This window comes from Gopherus evgoodei, chromosome 2 (genome assembly GCF_007399415.2).
Source record: "Gopherus evgoodei ecotype Sinaloan lineage chromosome 2, rGopEvg1_v1.p, whole genome shotgun sequence".
Lineage (NCBI taxonomy): Eukaryota > Metazoa > Chordata > Testudines > Testudinidae > Gopherus > Gopherus evgoodei.
The window spans coordinates 85,798,631-85,822,004 of record NC_044323.1 but is presented as its reverse complement, the minus strand read 5'-3'; the positions used below and the strand labels follow the sequence as shown (position 1 = coordinate 85,822,004).

Below are 23,374 nucleotides of genomic sequence, written 5' to 3'. Positions count from 1 at the left end.
GTATTTACCTATAATTTTTTCCCAATATATAGCTAGATTTTATAGCATATGGGATGCTGAGCACTTTAGAAAATCTGAACTCAGTTGTGAATGATGAGAGCCTGTAAATCTAGCCCTGATCTCTTTTAAGAATCTGGTCCATAATGTCATGTATTGACCTGAGTACCTTTTTCAGTTTTATCTGTGGGTCAGGGTTATAGTGGTGATGCCTCAGTGTAAATGAGAACTGAATTTGGCCCTTAGGTATACCAAAAGCTAGGATGCTATTCTGTACAACAGAGAGTTTGCAAAGCTTTTGGATACCTTTAAAAGTATCCAGTTCTATACTTCCATATTTCGGAAGTATTTGAATGTATGCACTGTACCTACACTGCATGAAATGTAAATATAAATGCAACTAGCAAAACTAAAAGAGATCTGGTTGAAGCGACATAATGCAGTATTTAATTGAAAAAAGTTTATTCAAAATATATTTCAGAAATTCCAAGTTCAAAACAGCACTATTAGAATGGGAGAGGGCAGGGCAGATTATCTGTCCCAAACTGCTCCCCTCCTGTCCTTCAGGCAGCACAAAGCTGCCACATGTCACCTGGGAAACTCTTGGCATGGGCCTTAGGGCCAAGTACAAGGCATGTTGTCAGCAGGGAAGCACCCTTGGGGCCTTACACCAGTTGGTATCATTTAAAGCAGCTCCCAAACTTCTCTAACCTGCACTGCAGCTGGGTCAGCGAATCAGGGAGCTATAACTGGTTCCAACAGGCTGCCTCCCCACTTCACTCCACTGTGCCCAGCACAAGCCAGACACCACAAGAATCTGCCCCAGTATCTGTAGTTAAAGCCTCTGTATGCATTGTTTGTGCTTGTCTGTCCTTTTTAGGGGCAGATCCCTCCATGCCCTTTCTGTATGCTTCCCTCTGGCTCTGACTGTGGTAGTACAACAGTTTGTTCTGGGTAGCCATGAGTTAGGCAAGGAATCTCTCCGCCTCTTAACTTCAATAGTTTGTTCCTGTGGTACCTGAGCGTGGGTTTGTTGTGTGTTTGTGGCCTTCATCCCAACAGACTCAAACCACATTATTCAGACACAGAGATTTCAAAGTCTGAGTTGTTCAGAGGAGGGGGGTTGGTTCCTCCAGCTACAGCTGCAGGGCAAAATTCAGCCCTTCTTTGGCACCAATGTTCCACCACATTCCCCTAAATTCAGATCTGGGGTCCTGATTTGAGCCCCTTTTAGTCATAATAAGATAGGGGTTGTAGTGAGGCAGAGTGGCCTACCTCCGAGGCTGACCGGGAGGAACCACTCAATGCCCTGTGGTGGGTTGAGCCAGGCCGGGCCCACCCTCTGCACTGGAAGCAGGAGGAGCCAGGAAGTATAAGAGGCTGGGCCTTCAGCTTAGTTGGGCTGGAGCCAGTGAAGGAGGCAGACGTCCCTGCCTTGCTGCCATTGCCAAATACCCAGAGGAGCTGCTGGGACTGCCATCCACCGAATACCCCAAGAAGATGGAGGACCCATGAATGACGGATCCCTACGAACAGACTGGGGTAGGAAGGAGCACAGGGAAACCAGACATTAGTCCAGTTTGGTGCCAGGAGTTGAGTCAGCATATTGCAGTGGGATCCCTGCTGACCCAGTGGCAGGGACCACTGCTAGGACCCTGGGCTAGGATCCAGTGGAGTAGGGTGGGACTGGGCCTCCCTACCCCTGGTCGCCAACCCCATCCCTGGGGAGCAGCCTACCCACCCAAGGCAGGAAGGCCTGTGTTTGTTTGCTGTCTGCCTCAGCTAAGAAGGCTGGGCTAAAGACTGCTAACTGCTCTGCCTCACCCAGAGGGCTAGAGCCTGACGGTGGTTGCCTCTGCCCAAGCAAGGGAGCTGAAGTGACAGACTGCTGATTATCAGACCCCACCCCAAAGGGCCAGGGCCCTAGACCACAGACTACTAGTATACCTTGCTAATCCCATGCCAATTGATTAGTGATAGCTTGCTAAGTGGTGTAGCAAGAGAGGGTGGCCTCCCTCCAAGGATGACCACTCAAAGCCATTACAGAGGTATAGCAGCTTTGTATTTGTATCTTTAGTTTAAAAGCAAAAATGCAATGCAAGTTGCATTTACCAACAGAATCTTTTTGATCTACAATTAGCATCAGAGTTGTATATAAAACATCTCAGTCTTAAATGTCTCTATTTATCACAGCAGTCTACGCTGTTTATGTTGATGGAGCAATTTGCACAAATGCCTTTTGATTGATGCAGGTTTAGTGTTTCTCTCTTACAAATGATCATATTTATATAATTTTTTTTACCTCTTGTTACATTGTGTTTTTCTTCCTCTTACACTGCCTCTTTGTCAGGGAATAGCTTCATTCATTTCTCAGAGACAATTGCTTTAACATAGGCAGATGGAGAACCTCAAGAGTGAAACAAGAAAACCATCTCTATGTGACATAACAGTGTCCCCTGGGTGCTAGTGTGTATAATACTTTTAAAAAGGCGTGTTTTACCTTAGAGATAAAATAAATTACTTTTAATTGTGGTTCTCAGCATGAAAAGGTTAGAAAATCATATGTTTCAGTTATCCACATAGTTACACCAATATGTTCAAAACAGAAAGACACAGATAAACATTTACTAGAAAAAATAGAAACTTATTTCTATTGGGAGCACACTGACATGTTTTTTATGCATATCTGAGTGAAGATGGTATGTTATATCTCAAAGCTGTCTTGGGTCTGTCTCAGTCATGATAGATTTAAAGAGTCCAGAACCAAATCCAAATGCACAGTTCATTTTTTCATTACTCTAAAGCTTGGTGTTTCTCTAAGTCATCAAATCATAGCAGTTTTGCAAAATGACTATAACTTCATTAATAATCTCTTTCTTATGTAGCTGTCAGTGATATAAACAAGCATTAAAACTCCACAGGGATACTACGCTTTAGAGATGAATCATACACACATGAAAGGATTCAGACATTTTGTAGGGAACTCAGCTGCAACCATGGAATCACTCCTTTGTCCCACAGGGCAATTGCAAGGCTGCAATGGACCTGCCAGCCCTGCCACAATCTTCATACATGGGGCTTAGGGCACTGGGTTCACATAAGTACGGATCCAGTTTCTCCTCTTCCAGCTTGTCCCTGTCCTGCCTTATTGTCCTTGACCTCTGCATTGGCCTGTTTGGTGCTGGCACACAGCCTCACTGAGTGGCATCATACAGACTCAATTGCATGGCTGCTCCATTACCTCCCTCCCCTCTGTCAAGGCCAATGCAGGCCTAGGCAGCCCCTGGCATGTGAATTTCACCCTAAAAGAATGGAGACTTAGGACATTAATGGGGCTCGGCAACACACTGCCATGCTACTTGATACGTTAAAGAGATGTTACATTAAGCAGTTTCATACAGTCAAAAGAGACTAATAAATATGTCAATATGAGCAAGAAAGTACATAAAGAGGAAATTAGGGGATAACATTAGTGCTGAGGAAAAAGCTTGTGCAGACAAAGGGACAGAATCTGCTCTTAGTTATACTGATGTGAATTCATAGCCTCTCTATTGACTTTGGTGGCATTTGTTCAGATTAACACCCACATAATCAGAGTAGAATTTGGTCCAAAATGTTCACCAGTTAGTTATTAATGACAAAAGGCAAACCTGCCCACCAGTGGCCAAAACAAAGTATAGTTTCTGGCAGTTAATACCTCCACCCCTATCTACGGGATCCATCAATCTCTGTTTCTCCTTATCATTAGTCTTATCACACTTCACATACTTCTAAGCATGTGATGCGATAAATGAATTACTGTAATATGTTTTACTGTTGGGTCACTGAGTGTTCCTGGCTGGAAAGCTAAACTGCAGCATGAATCTCCAATTGCAGCAGATGGATACAACTATTTCCAATGAACTCCCAAGGAAGCCTTCAGTAAAGGAAAGTAGCAGAGTATTTTTAAACAGGTTTGTTTTGTTTTGTCCTCTGCACTCACTGTCAAAGTTCTATCCTCTATCATTTACCTCATTAAACAGGCAGGGTGGGTGACATAATATCTTTTATTGCACCAGCTTCTGCTGGTGAAAGAGACAAGCTGTAGAGATATACAGAGCTCTTCTTCCAACAGAAGTTGGTATAGTAAAATATATTACCTCCCCCATCTTGTTTCTCTAATATCCTGGGACCAACATGGCTCCAACAGTGGAATTTGTCTTATTAAGTCAGAGCTGGGGCATCAGGGCAATGTCAGCTAAAAGAGGGCTTAAAATTCTGCAAACATCTCTGAAGACTACATGCACATCAAAGCTTTACTTGACTCTGTATTAAAGAGGAGAAACGTCATTGCTACTTCTAGTTAGTAATATATCTCTAGCCATTCGGCCTGCTTTTGAATGGCTTCCTGTCATTCTGTAGGTACAGTCAATATTGACTTTAACAAGTAGTTGCAAACTCTAAAAAACTGAGCCATTGCAGTGAAAAATTATAAACTTGTCATTTGATATTACAGCTTTGGCTTTGAAATCAGGGAGGTACAAGTCCTATTCTCTGTGGCTCCAGTGTGACTGTATGTGCTGGGCTTTCAGTCCTGGGCATTACGTTACTACATTTGCTTTCACGTCAACCAACCGGATAGAGTTCAAAGAAGAGCAGGGTGCTAGAGGGACTAAGTTATGAGGAAAGATTACAAGAGCTAAATGTGTATAGGTTGACTAAGCAATGACGAAAGGGAGACATAATAGTCTGCAAATGTTCAAAGGGGCTTAACGGCAAAGATAGCGAAGAATTATTTAGAGCAGCCCAAAGGGTGTAACTGGGAGGAATGGGATAGAATTAAAACCTTTTGTACACTTGGGAATAGCCCAGGTTAGCAATCAGTGGTCAGAAATCAGTGCTGACCTCTTAAGTGCCCTCAGTAGTTTGCCCCATTTGAGCAGTGAGGGGAATTTCACCTGGTGGACCTGATTTTCAAAATGACTGTGCACCATTCACTAGCTAAAAATCAATTGATTTTGCAGGTGTGGTCCCCTGGTAATTCCCCATTAGCTGAAATGGCGCAAAGCCCAGCTTGACCTTTTTATGCTTATGGGCTGGCACCAGTTCAGCTACACCAAGGCTATTAGAAAGGGAAAATGTAAGCTGAATAACCAGAAATATTTACTCTGATCAGATGTATTATGCTGTGGAATAGTTTCCCAAGGGAAGTGATGGAAACCTCATTAGTGGGGGCATATAAAACTAACTGGGCAATGCACTAGAAACTATATTGTAGAGAACAGTCCTGCAATGGCAGGGAAATGGACTTGGATGATAGTCTAGAAGCTCTTATCCATCTGTAATGTATCCAGGAGATGCACACATCCCATTCCTTCAGGAAAGCTTAAAACCTAGATCACTATGTTACATTTTTAGTTTGGAACTCAGATTGTTGTTGTTATCCTAATACAAGCACAAGGTGGATGTTATTGTGGAACAAATTCTACACATGTAGAGCTCACTCTGATTTCAGTGGAAACCTGAACCTGCATACAGACAGAATTTGGCTACACTGGCATTAATGGTTGGCCCCCACCTACCTTGTTATATTCATTTTTTTTCTCTTGTAAAGCAATCTTTTCCCACTGTGATTCTGACTGAAAGAAAATTTGACACCTAAATCCATAACCCAGTTCACAAAAAGCATATCCCTGAATTACAAAACCTTAGCGAAGTCTCCAGCCAGACACCAGAAGCAAATTGCTGCGCTGAAGACCTAGCAGGAGATTTTTCCTAACTTTGTCAAACATGACTGGAAAGAAAGAACTATAAAGTCCAATACTGTCTGCCACACTCAGACATGAAAGGCCACAAGGAAGAAGTTGCTGAATCTAGGACCCAAGAGACTCCTAGATTTTGCTTTTCAAAAAGGATCCAGCTGTTCTAGAATTCAGGCTTACCAAAGCTTGGAGCAAGAGGTAGACAGGGATTCTTAACAGCCAAGGCCAATGCAGTGTCAGAATAATCAGGAATCAGGAATGAGCAGATGCCAGGAACCCCAGCTGCCCTTCTTGGCAAATGAGCCAAACATCCCCTTCTGCGTTTCTGAATCCATAATATTATGGGGTTTAATTAAAAAAATAAGATAATCAAGAAGGAAAATAACACCAGTACAGGCACATGTTTTAGTTAAAAGAACATTGGTGTTTAGAAAGAGTCTGAGCTATTGCATCTTGACTGATGGAAAAACACTGCAGAGCTGGAGCAATTCCCGCAGAATATATATAGCCACAGCAAGGAACAAAGACACAGAAAATGATAAAGACTCCTAAGTGCAAGTGTCTACTTGGTTTTGAGTTAGATGTAGTACCTTAAAGCTCCATTGACTTCCATTAGAGTTTGGGATGTGCAAAGGATGCAGCATCAAAAGCCTAGAGTGGGATCTTACCTGCTGCTGTAAAATGGCACTGAGTCAGTATCATGTTTGAAAACCCACTTTCACATGTCACCAGCCTCAGCTAGGACCAAAGAGAAGGAGTGATGAATGTGTGGAAGGTAGGTAAGCACATTTGCTTGAGCTCTCTTCCCTTCATCAGCTCTGCTGCTCCCTGCTGTACAATGTGTCATGGCCTGATACCACAAAGCAAACTGGCACCTGAATAGGAAAAAATATCTCTGACCTTCCACATACTCTGCAGCTGGGAAAACCACAGAGATATTTGGCTTTATTAACTGAATTAACTGAAGCCAAAGAGAATCCCTGAGAAACATTCCCATGATAAAAGATTATAGCCACCAAAGATTATGGACAAAGGCTACAGCTGCTTGACTTTGCCAAATCTAAAGGGATAGCACTTCTTCATTTTCAACCATTAACCATCTTGAAATTAGCAGCTCATATTACTTTTCCTAAGTTTTACTGAAGCCTGCCCATTCATCTTTAACAATAGTGAATAATTTATTAACATGAAATAAAACCAGGATGTGAGCCTGCTTCTCCTCTGTCTCATATTGAGGCGAATCAGGAGACATTCTAGTGAAATCCAATCCATGGTATTAAGCAACTGTAAAACAACACTTAATATGCATTTATTAAAAACAAAAAGACACAATCCAATATTTGCCTTGTCTTCTGCATGGTTTATTTCATCTGAATGCTGCAGCACGCCACCGGCGTGTGAATTAATGTGTAGATTTAGTACAATTAAGCATCACCCTGGTAGTTCTCATTCTTTTGTTTCCTGCCCTTCTTGCATGTACTCATCAGGAAGACTAAAGTTTGCTCATGAAGTCAAATACATTTCCTAGCTTTAGATTTAAGTGCAGCAAATGTAAAGTAGCATTTTAAAAACCTGAACCTATTAGCTTTCTATTCATAATTGTTACTCTAAATATATATATATCACATTGTGTATATGGAGAGAGAAAGAGAGAGAGATTTTATATATATAATTCCTTTGATTTTGGTGGAACTTCTCACACAGGAAGGTTAGCAGGATTTGGCTCCAAAGATCTAATTCACTTAAACTATCTTTGTGTTTTTCTCATTGAGATGGGTAAGAAATTTTCAATCTGGCCTGAACGTGTCCAACTTTCCTTTTTTCTTCATTTGCAAAAGTCCTCTTGTATCCACCTTTTCACAGCAGGAACACTGCTCGGCTCAGTGTGAGGCTAATTAAAATATGTTTCTTTTGTTTATTCAGCATAGTGTTATATTAAAATCCTGTGTGTGTGCGCGCGCGCGCCCAGGTGCACATTTTATTTTTTTCTCTGAAGCTGTTTCTTGAAAACATGCCAGCGCTATTGGCCTTTCTCTCCTGAAGAGTGTATTTGCATCGAGCAGTTGCAGACTTACATCTGTTGGCATACGCTTGCAACCACATGAATTTGGTTTTGGTATTTTTCACACATACTCTTAAAACTTTGAGAGATTTTCCTTTAAGCCCTGTGGTAATGAGGGTTGACACTTCTTGTGATTAAAGAATTGTGTGCCGTGATGGCTATGCTCATGTATTGTTTTATAATACTCGTCTCTTTCCAATGCGTTTTTTCCCCCAGAGACCAGGTATTTGTTTTTATTGTACTAAGATTCTGTGTATATTTAATGGTATGATCAGAAAGTTTTCCCCAGAATTTACTTACATAGGTGATTTTACTGGAAGTCAGCATTAATAGTCTATGGGGGGAAAGGATTTGGGGTAAAAATACACAAGGCAACAAGTCAAGTTATGCATCCCTGAAAATATCATTTATGAGGAAGTGTTTCATTTGACTTCAGTAGCATCAGGATCAAGGCTTAAGAATAGTTTCAGAAAATACATTTATATTACAAGGAATGGAAAGAGGGAAGAAGAGGACAGTACTGGTACATCATGAATGAAATCCATCCCAAAGGCCTACACAACACTTAAGTTCCACGTAAGCCTTCAAATTAGAGATGAAGTGGAACATAAGTTTTTCTAGAAGATTGGTGCTGATGCTTTGCACAGAGGCAAATTACACCACTTGTTAGCACTGATATATCACTGCAATTGTATCCCTAGTACCTAGGGTTGCAGAGGGGTGACTTCTGTCTGGACATTTCAGATATAGAAGTTCCTGTTCAAAGGCCTGACCCAATGCCACTGAAGTAAATGGAAAGACTCATTGACTTCACTGGGAGTTAGGATAGGCCCCGAATGAACAGAAATGGAAAGTGGGGAAGGAGATATATAATAGTACCGCAATGAAATCACCACAATCATGTGAGATCCAGCATGCTAGGGTTTTCACCTGTGATGGGCTGTGCAACCCCCACTAGCCGGAAAAGAGTGAACGAGGCTCAGAGAGGGTTGAGTAACCTGGTAGGCCACACCTGAAGGAGAATTAGGCTTCATAGGCAAACAGTGATTGCGGGTGGAGCCCAACTGGGTAGGAGCAGGCGGTGCTTATATAAATCCAAGAAATTAGAGAAGAATGGGCTCCAGTGTGAATGCCTGCAGTCACTCTTTGGTCTTAGAGAGGGAAAGGTGGAAACCCAGAGAGAAATTTGAGCCCAGGATCCAATCCCTGAAGGAAGGGTTTGCACAGAGGTGAGAGAGAAGCCTGATTGAAGTAGAATAGGAAGCAGCCCATGGGAAAGCTGGCAGGGTTTAGGGATGGTACAGACCTTGACTGATGATTGTATGGTTCCTGGGCTGGAACCCACAGTAGAGGGTGGGCCCAGGTTCCACAAGCAGCCACAGGGAAGTGGCATAGGCTTGAATTAGAGGACTGCTTAGAACAAAACCTCATCAGCTAGTCCAGTGAGACTTTGATATCTTGAAAGAATAAAATTATAGTGACTTAGCTGGAGGGCCAAGCCATGAAGGAACACCATGAGCCACAAAAAAGGAACAATTGAGTCCAGAGAGTGATCACAGGGCAAGCAACTGGAGGGGTCGTCAGGCTGGTTGAGAGCTAATCCCGAGATGAGACACAAGGAATCACCCCGGTAGTGAGCAGCAAACCCTGTGACATCACCTCTCAAGGTTTTCCCAGGATCATCCATTTTTTTAGGTAGCTGTCTTGGGAAATCTGTAAAGGTGCTCAGTACACACTCCCATCTGTCCAGTTCTATGTGCTCAGGATCATCCCAGATGTCCTGGATTTTTGAACCTCAGAAGTTTAAACCCTACAACACCATGAGCGTCAGATTGGGTGGAAGCAGCAGCTCTCCTTGATCAGCTGCCACCATTTCTATTATCCAAAACAACCCTAATGTGTTGGTGGTAATGTCTCTGATTCACACAGCAAACTATGTGCATCCACACAGCACTACTTTGGTTAATATACTAGCCATTATCAGCCATAATTTCCCAGACCCATTCTTTATTTAGAGTCTATCTAGGGATCTATGGTATGATCTAAGATATATCCGCTCGGGTATAAATGCTATAGATGGATACAGGCACCTTAAATCTGTTATCAGTACTAGCATGGAAGGGAAATGCGTAATATTTAAATCCAAGTGTCAAACTACTACTATAGTAAATCTAGATGAACACTTCCTTGCAGTCTCTCATGTTATGTCACAAGTTATATCACCTTTTTTCTTAAGCAAGTTGGGCCTCACCAGCTGGAGACTCAGAAATGCCAATTAAAATGAGGAAAAGTGTGTTAATTTTTTTTATTCATTATGTAATGCTGTGAAATGCTTCCTGGTTTGTGAACTTTTGAACTGTCATTCTGAGGAGAGTATTACAGATCAACCTCATTTTAAATTGGCTTGTGACCTCCACCCATGCATCATTTGCATTGAAAAGTCCCCTATTTACCCAAATAAATTGAATATCCCCATTCTAGCCACAAAACAGGAATCTACTGGGATTTTAGTTTGAGTTGGAGTCTCTTAAGTTGCCCTTATTAATTTTTAAACATCCACAAACCAAACTGTAAAAGGCTGAAGACCTATGCTATGTGGTAATCTCGACTCTCTAATCACCAAGCTTAGTTCTGAGTCTTAGAATTTTGAGTCTTAGAAGAGGGTGGGGTTCCTGGTCACAACCTCATGCAAGACATAAGACAGCTGAGCCTGGATAACAGCACTAACCCCTTCCTCTTCTTTTTCTGCCTTTCAGGTCAATAAGTATTTCCTATTTCCAGCATGATCAGCTGTGTTTTTCTGTCTGCTTTAGGCAACATTAGCAGCAGCCACATCAGATAAGAAAACATCCCTATTAAGGATGTTGGGCCAAAGCTAATCTTGGTCTTCATTTGCTCCTAAAATATAGGGCCATATTCTGTCCTGCACCAAGATCCACTTGGCACAGGAGAGAACATAAGAACAACCATGCTGGGTCAGACCAATGGCTCATCTAGCCCAGTATCCTGTCTTCTGACAGTGGCCAATGCCAGCTGCTTCAGACAGAAAGAACAGAACAAGACACTGATCAAGTGATCCATCCCCTGTCATCCAGTCCCAGCATCTGGAGGACAGAAGTTTAAGAACACCCAGAGCATGGGGTTGCGTTGCTGACCATCTTGGCTAATAGCTATTAATGGACCTTGCAGCTATCAAGGGGTGTGGAGGGTAACAAGAAGGGTTTATACAGGTATGTTAGCAACAAGAAGAAGGTCAGGGAAAGTGTGGGACCCTTACTGAATAGGGGAGGCAACCTAGTGACTGATATAAAAAGCTGAAGTACTCAATGCTTTTTTTGCCTCGGTCTTCACAGACAAAGTCAGTTCTCAGACTGCTACACTGGGCAGCACAGTATGGAGAGGAAGTGAGCAGCCCTCAGTGGTGAAAGAACAGGTTAAGGACCATTTAGAAAAGTTGGATATGCACAAGTCCATGGGCCTGGATCTAATGCATCCAAGAGTACTGAGGGAGTTGGCTGATGTGATTGCAGAGCCATTGGCCATTATCTTTGAAAACTCATGGTGATTGGGGGAGGTCCCAGATGATTGTAAAAAGGCAAATATTGTGCCCATCTTTAAAATAGGGAAGAAGGAGAATCTGGGGAACTACAGACTGGGTCAGCCTCACCTCAGTCCCTGGAAAAATCATGGAGCAGGTCCTCAAGGAATCCATTTTGAAGCACTTGGAAGAGAGGAAGGTGATCAGGAACAGTCAGCATGGATTCACCAAAGGAAAGTCATGCCTGACCAACCTGATTGCCTTCTATAATGAGTTGGGGAAAGCAGTGGATGTGATATATCTTGATTTTAGCAAAGCTTTTGATACGGTCTCCCACAGTATTGTTGCTGGTGAGTTAAAGAATTATGGGCTGCATGAATGGACTATAAGGTGGATAGAAAGCTGGCTAGATTGTCAGGCTCAACAGGTAGTGATCAATGGCTCGATGTCTAGCTGGCAGCCAGTATCAAGTGGAGAGATAAAGATAAATGCAAAGTGCTCCACTTAGGAAGGAACAATCAGTTTCACACATACAGAATGGGAAGAGACTGTCTAGGAAGGAGTATGGCAGAAAGAGATCTAGGGGTCATAGTAGACCACAAGCTTAATATGAGTCAACAGTGTGATACTGTTGCAAAATAAGCAAATGTGATTCTGGGATGCATTAACAAGTGTGTTGTAAACAAGACATGAGAAGTCATTCTTCCGCTTTACTCTGCACTGGTTAGGCCTCAACTGGAGTATTGTGTCCAGTTCTGGGCACTGCATTTCAAGAAAGATGTGGAAAAATTGGAAAGGGTCCAGAGAAGAGCAACAAGAATGATTAAAGGTCTTGAGAACACGACCTATGAAGGAAGGCTGAAGGAATTGGGTTTGTTAGTTTGGAAAAGAGAAGACTGAGAGGGGACATGATAGCAGTTTTCAGGTATCTAAAAGGGTGTCATCAGGAGGACGGAGAAAACTTGTTCACCTTAGCCTCCAATGATAGAACAAGAAGCAATGGGCTTAAACTGCAGCAAGGGAGATTTAGGTTGGACATTAGGAAAAAGTTCCTAACTGTCAGGGTAGTTAAACACTGGAATAGATTGCCTAGGGAAGTTGTGGAGTCTCCATCTCTGGAGATATTTAAGAGTAGATTAGATAAATATCTATTAGGGATGGTCTAGACAGTATTTGGTCCTGCCATGAGGGCAGGGGACTGGACTCGATGACCTCTCGAGGTTCCTTCCAGTCCTAGAGTCTATGAGTCTATGAGTCTATGAGAGTCCCAGGGGTCAGTCCTGGGGCCAGTTTTGTTTGACATCTTCATTAATGATCTCGGTGATGGGATGGATTGCACCCTCAGCAAGTTCATGGATGACACTAAGCTGGCGTGAGGTAGATATGCTGGAGGGTAAGGATAGGGTCCAAAGTGACCTAGACAAATTGGAGGATTGGCCAAAAGAAATCCTTTGCACTTCAACAAGGACAAGTGCAGAGTCCTGCACTTAGGACAGAAGAATCCCATGCACTGCTACAGGCTGGGGACCAACTGGCTAAGCGGCAGTTCTGCAGAAAAGGACCTAGGGAATATAGTGGACAAGAAGCTAGATATGAGTCAACAGTGTGCCCTTGTTGCCAAGAAGGCTAAAGGCATGTTGGCTGCATTAGTAGGAGTATTGCCAGGAGATTGAGGGAAGTGATTATTCCCCTCTAATTGGCTCTAGTGAGGCCACATCTGGAGTATTGCATCCAGTTTTGGGCTCCCCACTACAGAAAGGATGCGGACAAATTGGAGACAGTCCAGTGGAGGGCAACAATAATTATTAAGGGGCTGGGGCACATGACTTACGGAGAGAGGCTGAAGAAACTGGACTTATTTAGTCTGCAAAAGAGAAGAGTGAGGGGGGATTTGATAGCAGCCTTCAACTCCTTGAAGGGGGATTCCAGAGAAGATGGAGCTCTGCTGTTCTCAGTGGTGGCAGATGACAGAACAAGGAGCAATGGTCTCAAGTAAGAATGATGCAAAGAATGTATTTATCTTCTCTGCAATGGCCTTGTCTTCCTTGAATGATCCTTTAGCCCCTCAATCATCCTCTGATTGTTTTACAAGCTTCCTGCTTCTGATGTACTTTTAAAAAATTGCTGATAATTTTTTAGTCTTTTGCTTGTTGCTTTTCAAATTCTGTTTTGTCCATCTAACTATCCACTTACACTTGACTTGACAGAGTTTATGCTCCTTTCTATTTTCTTCAGGAAGATTTGACTTCCAATTTTTAAAGGATGCCTTTTTGCTTCTAATCACCTCTTTTACACTGTTGTTTAGCCATGGTGGCATTTTTTGGTCTTCTGACTATTTTTTTAATTTGCAGTATACTTTTAATTTGAGCCTCTATTATGGTGTGTTTAAATGCCTGCAAGCTGCATGGAAACTTTTTCACTTTTGTGACTGTTCCTTTTAACTGGCATCCTCATTTTTGTGCAGTTCCCCCTTCTGAAGTTAAATGCTACCCTGCCAGGCTTCTTTGGTATTCCCTCTCCCTCCGGATGTTAAATTTAATTGATATTATGGTCACCGTACCCAGCAGTTCAGCTATATTCACCTCTTGGACCAGATCCTGTACACCACTTCGGGCTAAATCAAGAATTGCAACTCCTCTTGTGGGTTCCAGGACTCGCTGCTCCAAGAAGTGGTCATTAATGGTGTCTAGAAACGTTATCTCTGCATCCTTCCTGAGGTGACATGTACCTAGTCAATATGGGGATAGTTGAAATCCCCCATTATTATTGAGTTTTCTATTTTTATAGCCTCTCTAATCACGCTGAGCATTTCACAGTCACAATCACCATCTTAGTGACGTAGTTGGTAGTATATTACTACTGCTATACTCTTATTACTTAAGCATGGAAATTCTATCCATAGAAATTCTATGGTACTGTTTGTTTCATTTAAGATTTTTACTATATTTGACTCTAGGCTTCCTTTTACATACAGTGTCACTCCCCCACCAGCACAATCTACTCTGTCATTCCTATTTATTTTGTACCCTAGTATTATCATGTTCCATTGATTGTCATCATCCCACCAAGTTTCTAGGATGCCTAGTATATTAATATCCTCATTTGATACCAGTCACTCAAGTTCACCCATCTTAGTATTTAGACTTCTAGCATTTTTATATAAGCACTGATAAAATTTGTTACTTTTTAGTTGTCTGCCTTCATGTGAGAGGAGGAGGATTCTCAGGGAGACGGTTACAGCTAACTGATTTTCAAGCTCCAGCTGCCCCTACTAAGTTAACATAGCCTATGGGCTGATTTAACTTACAACAGCTGGCTATATGCCTAAGGGACCATATGATAGCTAAGAATTTGTGGTGCACTATCACACTCCTTCTCACCCTTATATTTCCTCCTCAGCCATAGCCCCCGATATACACTCTATGCCAGGGTTCAAATTGGGGTAGGAGGGGGAGTTGACATAGGAGTTGGCTTTCCTGGCTTTGTATCATATGAATGTCACCGCCACCACAGAAATTCTCTACTGGGCAGCTGTGGACAGATTCAAACTCCATTGCTCATGTGGTGCAAAAGGGCTAGAACAAGGACAGAGAATCTATCCCACTCCTGTCTCCATCAGTGCCCAGAGTCTGACTTCAAAGGGATTTCTAATAGCTTGACAAAAAGGGCTCCAGGCCCACAACAAATCCATGCACCTAGAGAAAGCCTCACCAGGATCAGTTTCCACAGTTTCCTAGAGAGACTCTTTCCAGGATCAAAGACCATGTCACACTACAAGGCACATGTCTCACTGACATCACCTATGGAATATGAAGTGGCCTATGGAATATGTAAGGTTATTTCATTGATCTTTCCCAAAATTACTCGCCATTCTTAGGCTTAAGAGACCAGAATAGCAGCATTTTGTATTAAAGGGCAGTCTTTTGAGAAGCTGTGTTCGTTTGCAACGCTGTGTGCTATTTCTGTTTATTAGTTTCCAGTAGTTGAAACATGTGCACAATGCACTTAAATAATGTAAGCTTCCCAAAAGCAGCAAATGTCAAAAAAAATTGATGTTAATTAGGAAATTATTAAATAAAAAGAATTATTAATTGAAGAAAGTCAGCCAGCATACAATATTATCAAAGATAATGGCTCTATTATTTAAAAAGTGCCATTCACTATTGGTCATTGGTCTATTAATAACTTAAAATAAATAGCAAGAATGTCAGAATGATTATTCAGAATAGTCCCACTAGGAAGGACAAAGAACTGCAAGAAGAAAATATACAAAGCAGGAAGGTTTGCTTTAGTTTAATTGAATCTGAACTGTGTGCAGATGGTGGCTGCTTGGGGAAAAAAATAATAAAGTGCATAAGCATCAATGGCATACTCACCTAAGAAGGGACGAGGGTCAAAGTAATTGAATATGAAATTGGAATGCACTGTAGGATGCAAAAGAAGAGAAGCACGGTGGAAAAGGTTGGTAGATCTGTCATATCATAACATGACATAATATATTAGAGATGACTCTCAGAAGATAAAAGCCCTACTACTACACATAACAACAAGAACAAATAAAGGAGGATTTTCCTTTAGCATAAGGCCTGAATTTTAGGAGATGATCATCTTGGGTTCTATCCCACATGCTGCATGCAGGGCCAGTGCAACCATTTAGGTGAACTAGGCGGTTGCTAGGGTGCCGAGATTTGGGGGTGCCAAAAAGCGCCCCCAATTTTTTTTTTAAATGGTTGACCGGCTGCTGCTGCTTGGACAGAGAGGAAGTCTGAGCTGCTGGTGGCAGCCGGCAGCCCAGGGTGTCCCCCGGGTCAGTGCGCCGCCGCGGCAGCCAGTAGCCCAGGGTGTCCCCCGGGTCAGGGTGCCGCTGCGGCAGCCCGCAGCCCAGGGATCCCCTGGCTGCCGGCTGCTGTGGAGGCGCACTGACCCTGGGTCAGCACGCACCGCCGCGGCAGCCGGCAGGCCAGGGGCCCCTGGGTCAGGGCGCCGTCGCGGCAGCCAGCAGCCCAGGGGGTCCCCCAAGTCAGAGCACCACCGTGGCAGCCGGCAGCCCAGGGGATCCCCTGGCCCAGGGAAACCCCAGGCTTCCGGCTGCCGCGGAGGCACACTGACCCTGGGTCAGCACGCACCACCGCGGCAGCCGGCAGGCCAGGGGCCCCGTGGGTAGCCCAGGGGGTCTCCTGAGTCAGAGCGCCGCCGCAGCAACCGGCAGCCCAGGGGATCCCCTGGCCCAGGGAAACCCCGGGATGCCAGCTGCCGCGGAGGAGCACTGACCCTGGGTCAGCACGCATCGCCACGGCAGCTGGCAGGCCAGGGGCCCCATGAGTCAGGGCACCGCCGCGGCAGCCGGCAGTCCAGGGGGTCCCCCTGGTCAGGGTGCCACCGTGGCAGCTGGCAGCCCAGGGAGTCCCGCTGCGACTGCCCAGGGGAATCCCTGGGCTGCTAGCAGAGGCTCAGAAATCAGAATCCCTCTCCCTCCCAGAGCAGGGGCTCCAGCCTATGCAATTTTTCTCGGGGGGGGGGCGATCGGGCAAAGCTGCGCAGCTCTGTTTAGTGCACATGGTAGGAGCCCTGCGATGGCGTGACACAAGGGCTTCTGGAGGAAAGCTGGGGCTGCCCCCTGACTCAGCCTCCACATCAGCCCCAGCGAGGGGCAGGAGAAGAAAAGAGCCTCAGCGGTGGTCTGGTGGAGTGGAGGAGAAAGAAGACCCTGATGCTCATGTGCTGGGCAAGGTAAGCAAGTGCTTTCCCACAGCTCAGCCTCAGGCACCTGTGCTCCTACCCCCTTGGTCCTTGGCTGGTCCCTGCTCCTGCTCCCCTTGTGTGTGGGTGGCTGGAGAGAACAGCAGCCTGCAGAGCTGAGCTGCCCCAGTTCCCCCAGGCACCCACCTGACCCCACCCCCCCACAGCCCTGACCCCCAGCTCTGAGCCCAGCCCCTCTGAGCTGGACACCACCCTGACCCCATCTCCCCACATCCCTGAGCCCAGCCCTGTGAGCTGGGCACCCCTGAACCCAGAGCCCAGCTCCTCACCCAGCCCTGGGCAACAACAGCACCACTCCCAGGCAGCGACAGCCCATTGGTACCAACCATCACAATCACCCATCATCTGCCCATTATGTAATTGCAAATGTATACATACCATTACAGCTTTTAATGTTTTTAAATAATGTATTTAGTGTATTTTCAAATTATTACAAGTTAATTTTTGAATGTATTTCACTAGTTATTTTTTACATTTCCTAATACATGTTAGTATAGTATTGCAAATGTTTTATGGAAGGGGCCCCCCAATTTTGCTTTGCCCAAGGCCCCCTGAATCCTCTGGGCAGCCCTGTCTGAGTTTTAAGCCCTGCTGCTGTGTTTTGCCTGCAACAGGCAGGCCTAAGCCAGTGAGTGACCCCCATAGCAGCTGCCTGAAGAAGTGCTTGGGGGAATCATGCAGAAGGAGCATGATATTTGTTTGAGTTCTCTCCTCATGGAGGCTGTGCTCCACTTGGTGCAGGACAGCAGTCTCAGCAGGACTCTAGGCCCAGCACCTTGCCTCAGTTTGTGGACTTGTACTGCACCCATCACCGGGCTCAGTCTGGCACCATTACCCCTCACCAGTGCCCAAGAAGCAGTCAAAAAAGTTGGATGGACTGGTTAGGTTAGTTGTCGTGCTGTTGCTTGGCCAGTGTAGAGACTCATAGACTCATAGACTCATAGGTCAGAAGGGACCAATATGATCATCTAGTCTGACCTCCTGCACAAGGCAGACCACAGAACCCTACCATCCACTTTTATAACAACCTCTAACCCAGGACTGAATTATTGAAATCCTCAAAACTGGTTTGAAGACCTCAAACTGCAGAGAATCCACCAGCAAGCGACCCATGCCCCACGCTGCAGAGGAAGGCGAAAAACCTCCAGGGCCCCTGCCAATCCGCCCTGGAGGAAAATTCCTTCCCGACCCCAAATATGGCGATCAGCTAAACCCTGAGCATGTGGGCAAGACTCACCCGCCCAGCACCCAAGAAGGAATTCTCTGCAGTAACTCAGTTCCCATCCCATCCCATCCAACATCTCCCCGCAAACCACTGAGCAGACTTATCTGGTGATAATCTAAGATCAATTGCCCAAATTAAACTATCCCATCATAACATCCCCTCCATATACTTATCAAGTTTAGTCTTGAAGCCAGATAAGTCTTTTGCCCCCACTACTTCCCTCGAAAGGCTGTTCCAAAACTTCACTCCCCTAATGGTTAGAAACCTTCGTCTAATTTCAAGTCTAAACTTCCTAATATCCAGTTTGTACCCATTCGTCCTCGTGCCTACATTAGTACTAAACTTAAATAATTCCTCTCCCTCCCTAACGTTAACCCCCCTGATATATTTATATAGAGCAAGCATATCCCCCCGCAGCCTTCTTTTGGCCAGGCTAAACAAGCCAAGCTCTTTGAGTCTCCTTTCATAAGGCAGGTTTTCCATTCCTCGGATCATCCTAGTAGCCCGTCTCTGGACCTGTTCCAGTTTGAATTCATCCTTCTTGAACATGGGACACCAGAACTGCACACAATATTCCAGATGGGGTCTCACCAGCGCCTTATATAACGGTACTAACACCTCCTTATCCTTGCTGGAAATACCTCGCCTAATGCATCCTAAAATCGCATTTGCTTTTTTAACAGCCATATCACATTGGCAGCTCATAGTCATCCTGCTATCGACCAATACCCCAAGGTCCTTCTCCTCCTCCGTCGCTTCCAACTGATGCGTCCCCAACGTATATCTAAAATTCTTATTATTAATCCCTAAGTGCATGACCTTGCACTTTTCACTATTGTATTTCATCCTATTACTCTTACTCCAGTTCACAAGGTGGTCCAGATCTTCCTGAATAGTATCCCTGTCCTTCTCCGTGTTAGCAATACCCTGCAACTTCGTGTCATCCGCAAACTTTATTAGCACATTCCCGCTCTTTGTGCCAAGGTAGGTAATAAAAAGGTTAAATAAGATCGGTCCCAAAACCAATCCTTGAGGGACTCCACTAGTATTCCTCTATGATGTTCTGTCCTGAGCACAATTGGCATGTTATGAGGTAGTGCCTGTGAGGGACAGGTGTCTGTTTATGTCATCCAGCCATCATGTCTTAGGTCTTCTTGGGGGGGAGCTTTTCCATCCTGCTTTCATTGGATCAAAGTCAAAGATTATTTTCACAGGGCAGTTAGTAGGCATTTAGAGCAGATGAACATACCACCACAGAGAGCACTTGGCAACCATTTGAGTGTGTGTGACCTATTTAGTTAGAAAATGGAATTTTTCATTCAAATTGAGTTTGTACCATTTGATGTTTTTAATCATTTGGAGGTGCATAGCTAGTTAGGCAGAATGGGTTCCACAGCACTCCCAGTCAGATTTTGATATGAAGGAAGGACGTATACGTGACTAAAAAAGGTGTATTTCTGATTACAATCAACATTGCTTAATTTTAAGGGAAAGTCATCTTGATCTCTTAATCAATATTTGCGTCAAACAGTTGATGAAATTCAAATAGTTAATTATAGTAAGTGACATGCATTCTCTATCCTTTACTTTTAATAGTGAACAAGAAAAAGGACTGATAGGAATAAAATTTCATTTTTTTTTCGTTTACAGTTGATGCAGCCTCATGGCAGATAAAAAAAAAAGGTCTGGGGCACAATTTCATGACCGTGTATTGTGTATAATGTATGTGATTTTGGGGGGGGGAGCAAGATGGAAGTTTCGCCTAGGACGCAAAATATCCTTGCACCGGCCCTGGCTGCATGTGAGTAGAATAGTGGATAAGCATAATGACTATACAGGAAAAGTCACAGATTTGTTATAGTAAGAATGTGGAAGATACTCCTCTTGTGTCAAAGAGACTACACTGCTAAAGACACCAGCCACCACACTAGTTGGGGAGAAGATGGGCTAAAAGCACAGAGATGGCTTCAAGGAAAAATAAAAACCCATCAGAGCTGTGCCCAGTGGAATCTTATCAAGGTCTGTAGCAGCACTAAAAGTCTCTTCCTGGGAACAGTCTAGAGCAGAAGCCTGACAAATTTTGATGTGCTGGGTTCATTGCAAATGTGGATCTCTGAGAGATGGTCAAAATTACAACTGTGCTTATGTCAGTTGAGAAGTGCAACATTAGTGGACAGATCAATGTTCAAGTAATGACTCTTTCTTCTTCACAATGTCCACCAGAGATTCCACCTCTCACAGAAATCAAACAGATCAAAGCCAAATAATATCCTACTGCATTAAAATAAAGAGAAAAAAGGAATCCTGAAAATAACATTATCCCATAAGATTTCTCATCATGCATAACAGAATTCAGGAAAACAAGACTTTTAGTATCTTCCTCCTCTGACAAAATAGGTGTAGCTACTGCTGCTGCTTCTCTTTGTTCCTGGGGCACTAGCAAACTTCAAAAATTGTAGTTAATTATATCCACGGCAATCCAAAACTTCTCAAGGTAAAACACTGGAGCTTTTGTACCAGTACTGGAAGTCAGATTTTATTAAATCATTTTTTTCCTTCTCTAACTCCATAGTCAAATAGAACATATCAGGAAAATTGTGTATGTGTTTACAGGAGAAGCAAACTTTTTGTTTTTAAGTTTCACTCAAAGCAAAACCTATTCTGTTATTCGAGTATAAATGAGATGATGAAAATACTTTAGACATACATGGCACTTCACTTCTTCAGAGCACTGTAATTCATTATTATCTTCTGATTTAGGTTGGTGTCATTATACTAGCTGTTTCTCAGTTCTACATAGCAAATCTTAATTCCTTAATTGCAATAGGCCATTTCCTCAGCTGTTCTAAACTACTGTTGCTCTGTCTCAGTATTTTGTTCTCCCAGCATCCACAGGACTGTTATGGAGTTGTCTGAAAGAAGAATTTTGTCCCCAGTTAAAATTGTTCTCTTTATTAATATGTTCAAACATGTTTCGTTCTAGATTCTAGAATATATGGGAAGAATAGTCCTGTACAAAACTCTGCCAAGACAGAAATGGTGGGTTCGTGACTGGAACTTATTATTTTGTTTGATTGTTCCCTTTGAAAGTTTTAGAAAATAAGATTTCTTTTTTAAAATGTGAAGTTCCAAAGGAAGCCAAACACAAAGAAAAACACAGAATAGCTTCTGGACTAATAGCAATGGTGTATGTGGAAATTTCTGCAAATCAACTGCTGATGATTCAAAGATAGCTTTATGAGGAAATCATAAATGTCATCTACATGGAATAATCCTCCAAAGAATATATTATATAACCACTGCTTATTCTTTTTCATTCGGTGTACATAAGTCAATAGTCACAAAGTCTTTTGTACTAACAAACAAACAATTTCTGTTTCTTATTAAGGTATTAAAACTTTATTTCAAACTCTATTGAGGGAATTGCGATGTCATATTGTTAGCTATTCATGTGAAATGTTTACATTCCAATCTGAAGGGAAACATTAAAATAATTGGATAACCTAGAGTGCTATAGGTGATGCCATCTCTACTGTGTGATGGCATCCCAGGCCAACCAGTCACAAAGCCATCCAATTGTTAGACAATGACCATCTATGTTAGTTACAGAGCTAGGAAATACTTCAGATTACTCCAGATATCTGCTATATTTCTCTCCCTTTTTTCCCTTCACTAGAGGATATTTCTAAGAAAACAGATTTTTGTATCTGATTCTGATTTCATTTATAGTTGTGTAATTCGATTGTCTTAGTAGAAAGCCTATTTATTTATATCAGGATAAGTGGGATGAGAATCAGGTCCTTTCTTCCTTAAAATACTCATCCACTCCTGTTCTTTCTCCTGGGAATTAAAGGATCAGTTATTGTATTTGGACTTCTGTCTCATGCATCCCCTCTGATGTCAATGGTGTAAATCAGGGTGGATGCCTCGGTCCTCAGTAACATATAACTGTGGAAATTATGTCACAGAAAATGTCATAGTGACTTCAGGTGGTGATTCCATTTTTAGTATGTCCTAATGAAGGAAAAGACATATGGAAATGAGTGTGGCACATATAGAGCATAGTTTGTATAAAGAATGTTATTAAAGGCTAGCATGTCAGCAGACAGCAGCTCTTTAAGACAAACCACTTATAGAATCAAGTAGAAGTGATGATAAACAAAAGAAGCTTCCCAAATACAAATAAAACCCTTTAAGATGTACTTGACTGCTTATTGGAAATAAGATTCTCTGTATCTAGCAGGGAAAAAGTAAATTCCCAAAAATTGTTACAGTTGTATCTTTTTTGTTGTTGTTGTTGTTCTATTTTTAGCCACACTTGCCATTTTCTGTTCTCCTCAACTCAGCCCAGCCCTCCTCCTATTCCTCATCAGTTCTGTGAAGATGGGCCACCTCCTGAGAAAGAATGTAGGACAATATATCTGAAAAGCTGCTGAAATACCTATTGGCCCCATGGAAAGGTCTCCAAGCTTGCAACCACCCCGGTCAAAATGATCTCATTTTTAAAGGGCCAGCTGCCAAGGAAGCATGCTGGGAAAGGGCTCCTATAAAATGATAAACCCGAAGTGGGGGGTTCAGTAGTGGCCAGATAGTAAAAATGGCTGGAGCTCTCAGGGAAGGGGGGCTGAATTCTGCCTCTCTAACAACTAATGATCTGGGTGAAAGAGAGTCTGAGCTATCCCAAATTGTACCCCAGTGTGCACCATATCTGAGCTAGTGGTGTCTTCTGCTTCTTTTGTGCTGACAGTACAACTCCAGTGGGGACTTGAGGCTAGCCTGTGCTGAAGCCCATTATGCCACGTCTTCATGACTACTGTTGTCCATTCTAGCTGGACTAAAACTAGCATAGGTATACACACCCACGCTACAGTCAGACCTTAAACTGCGGTGTAGACCTGTCTTGAGTCTTTCCCAGGCAAGAAAAGCTTTGGCTGAGTTACAAAATCAGTCCATGAAGCTCTTCTCCTTCCCTTTATATCCTCACAGTTATTGTCATCCCCTCTCTCTTTCCTACTGGCTCCCTCAAAGATTTCCCTTTGAGCCACAGCTTG

The 23,374-nt window shown here is 43.3% G+C and overlaps 1 long non-coding RNA gene across 1 annotated transcript; it reads right to left on the bottom strand.

Annotated features, from left to right (window-relative positions):
* Positions 1 to 13,183: 13,183 nt before the first annotated feature.
* LOC115644901 lies at positions 13,184 to 22,895 on the bottom strand. The gene is made up of 3 exons (XR_003998623.1): positions 22,884 to 22,895; positions 18,176 to 18,181; positions 13,184 to 13,325 (listed from the first exon to the last, which is right to left on the bottom strand). It is a non-coding gene; the product is annotated as an uncharacterized LOC115644901 (long non-coding RNA).
* Between the last annotated feature and the right edge of the window lie 479 nt (positions 22,896 to 23,374).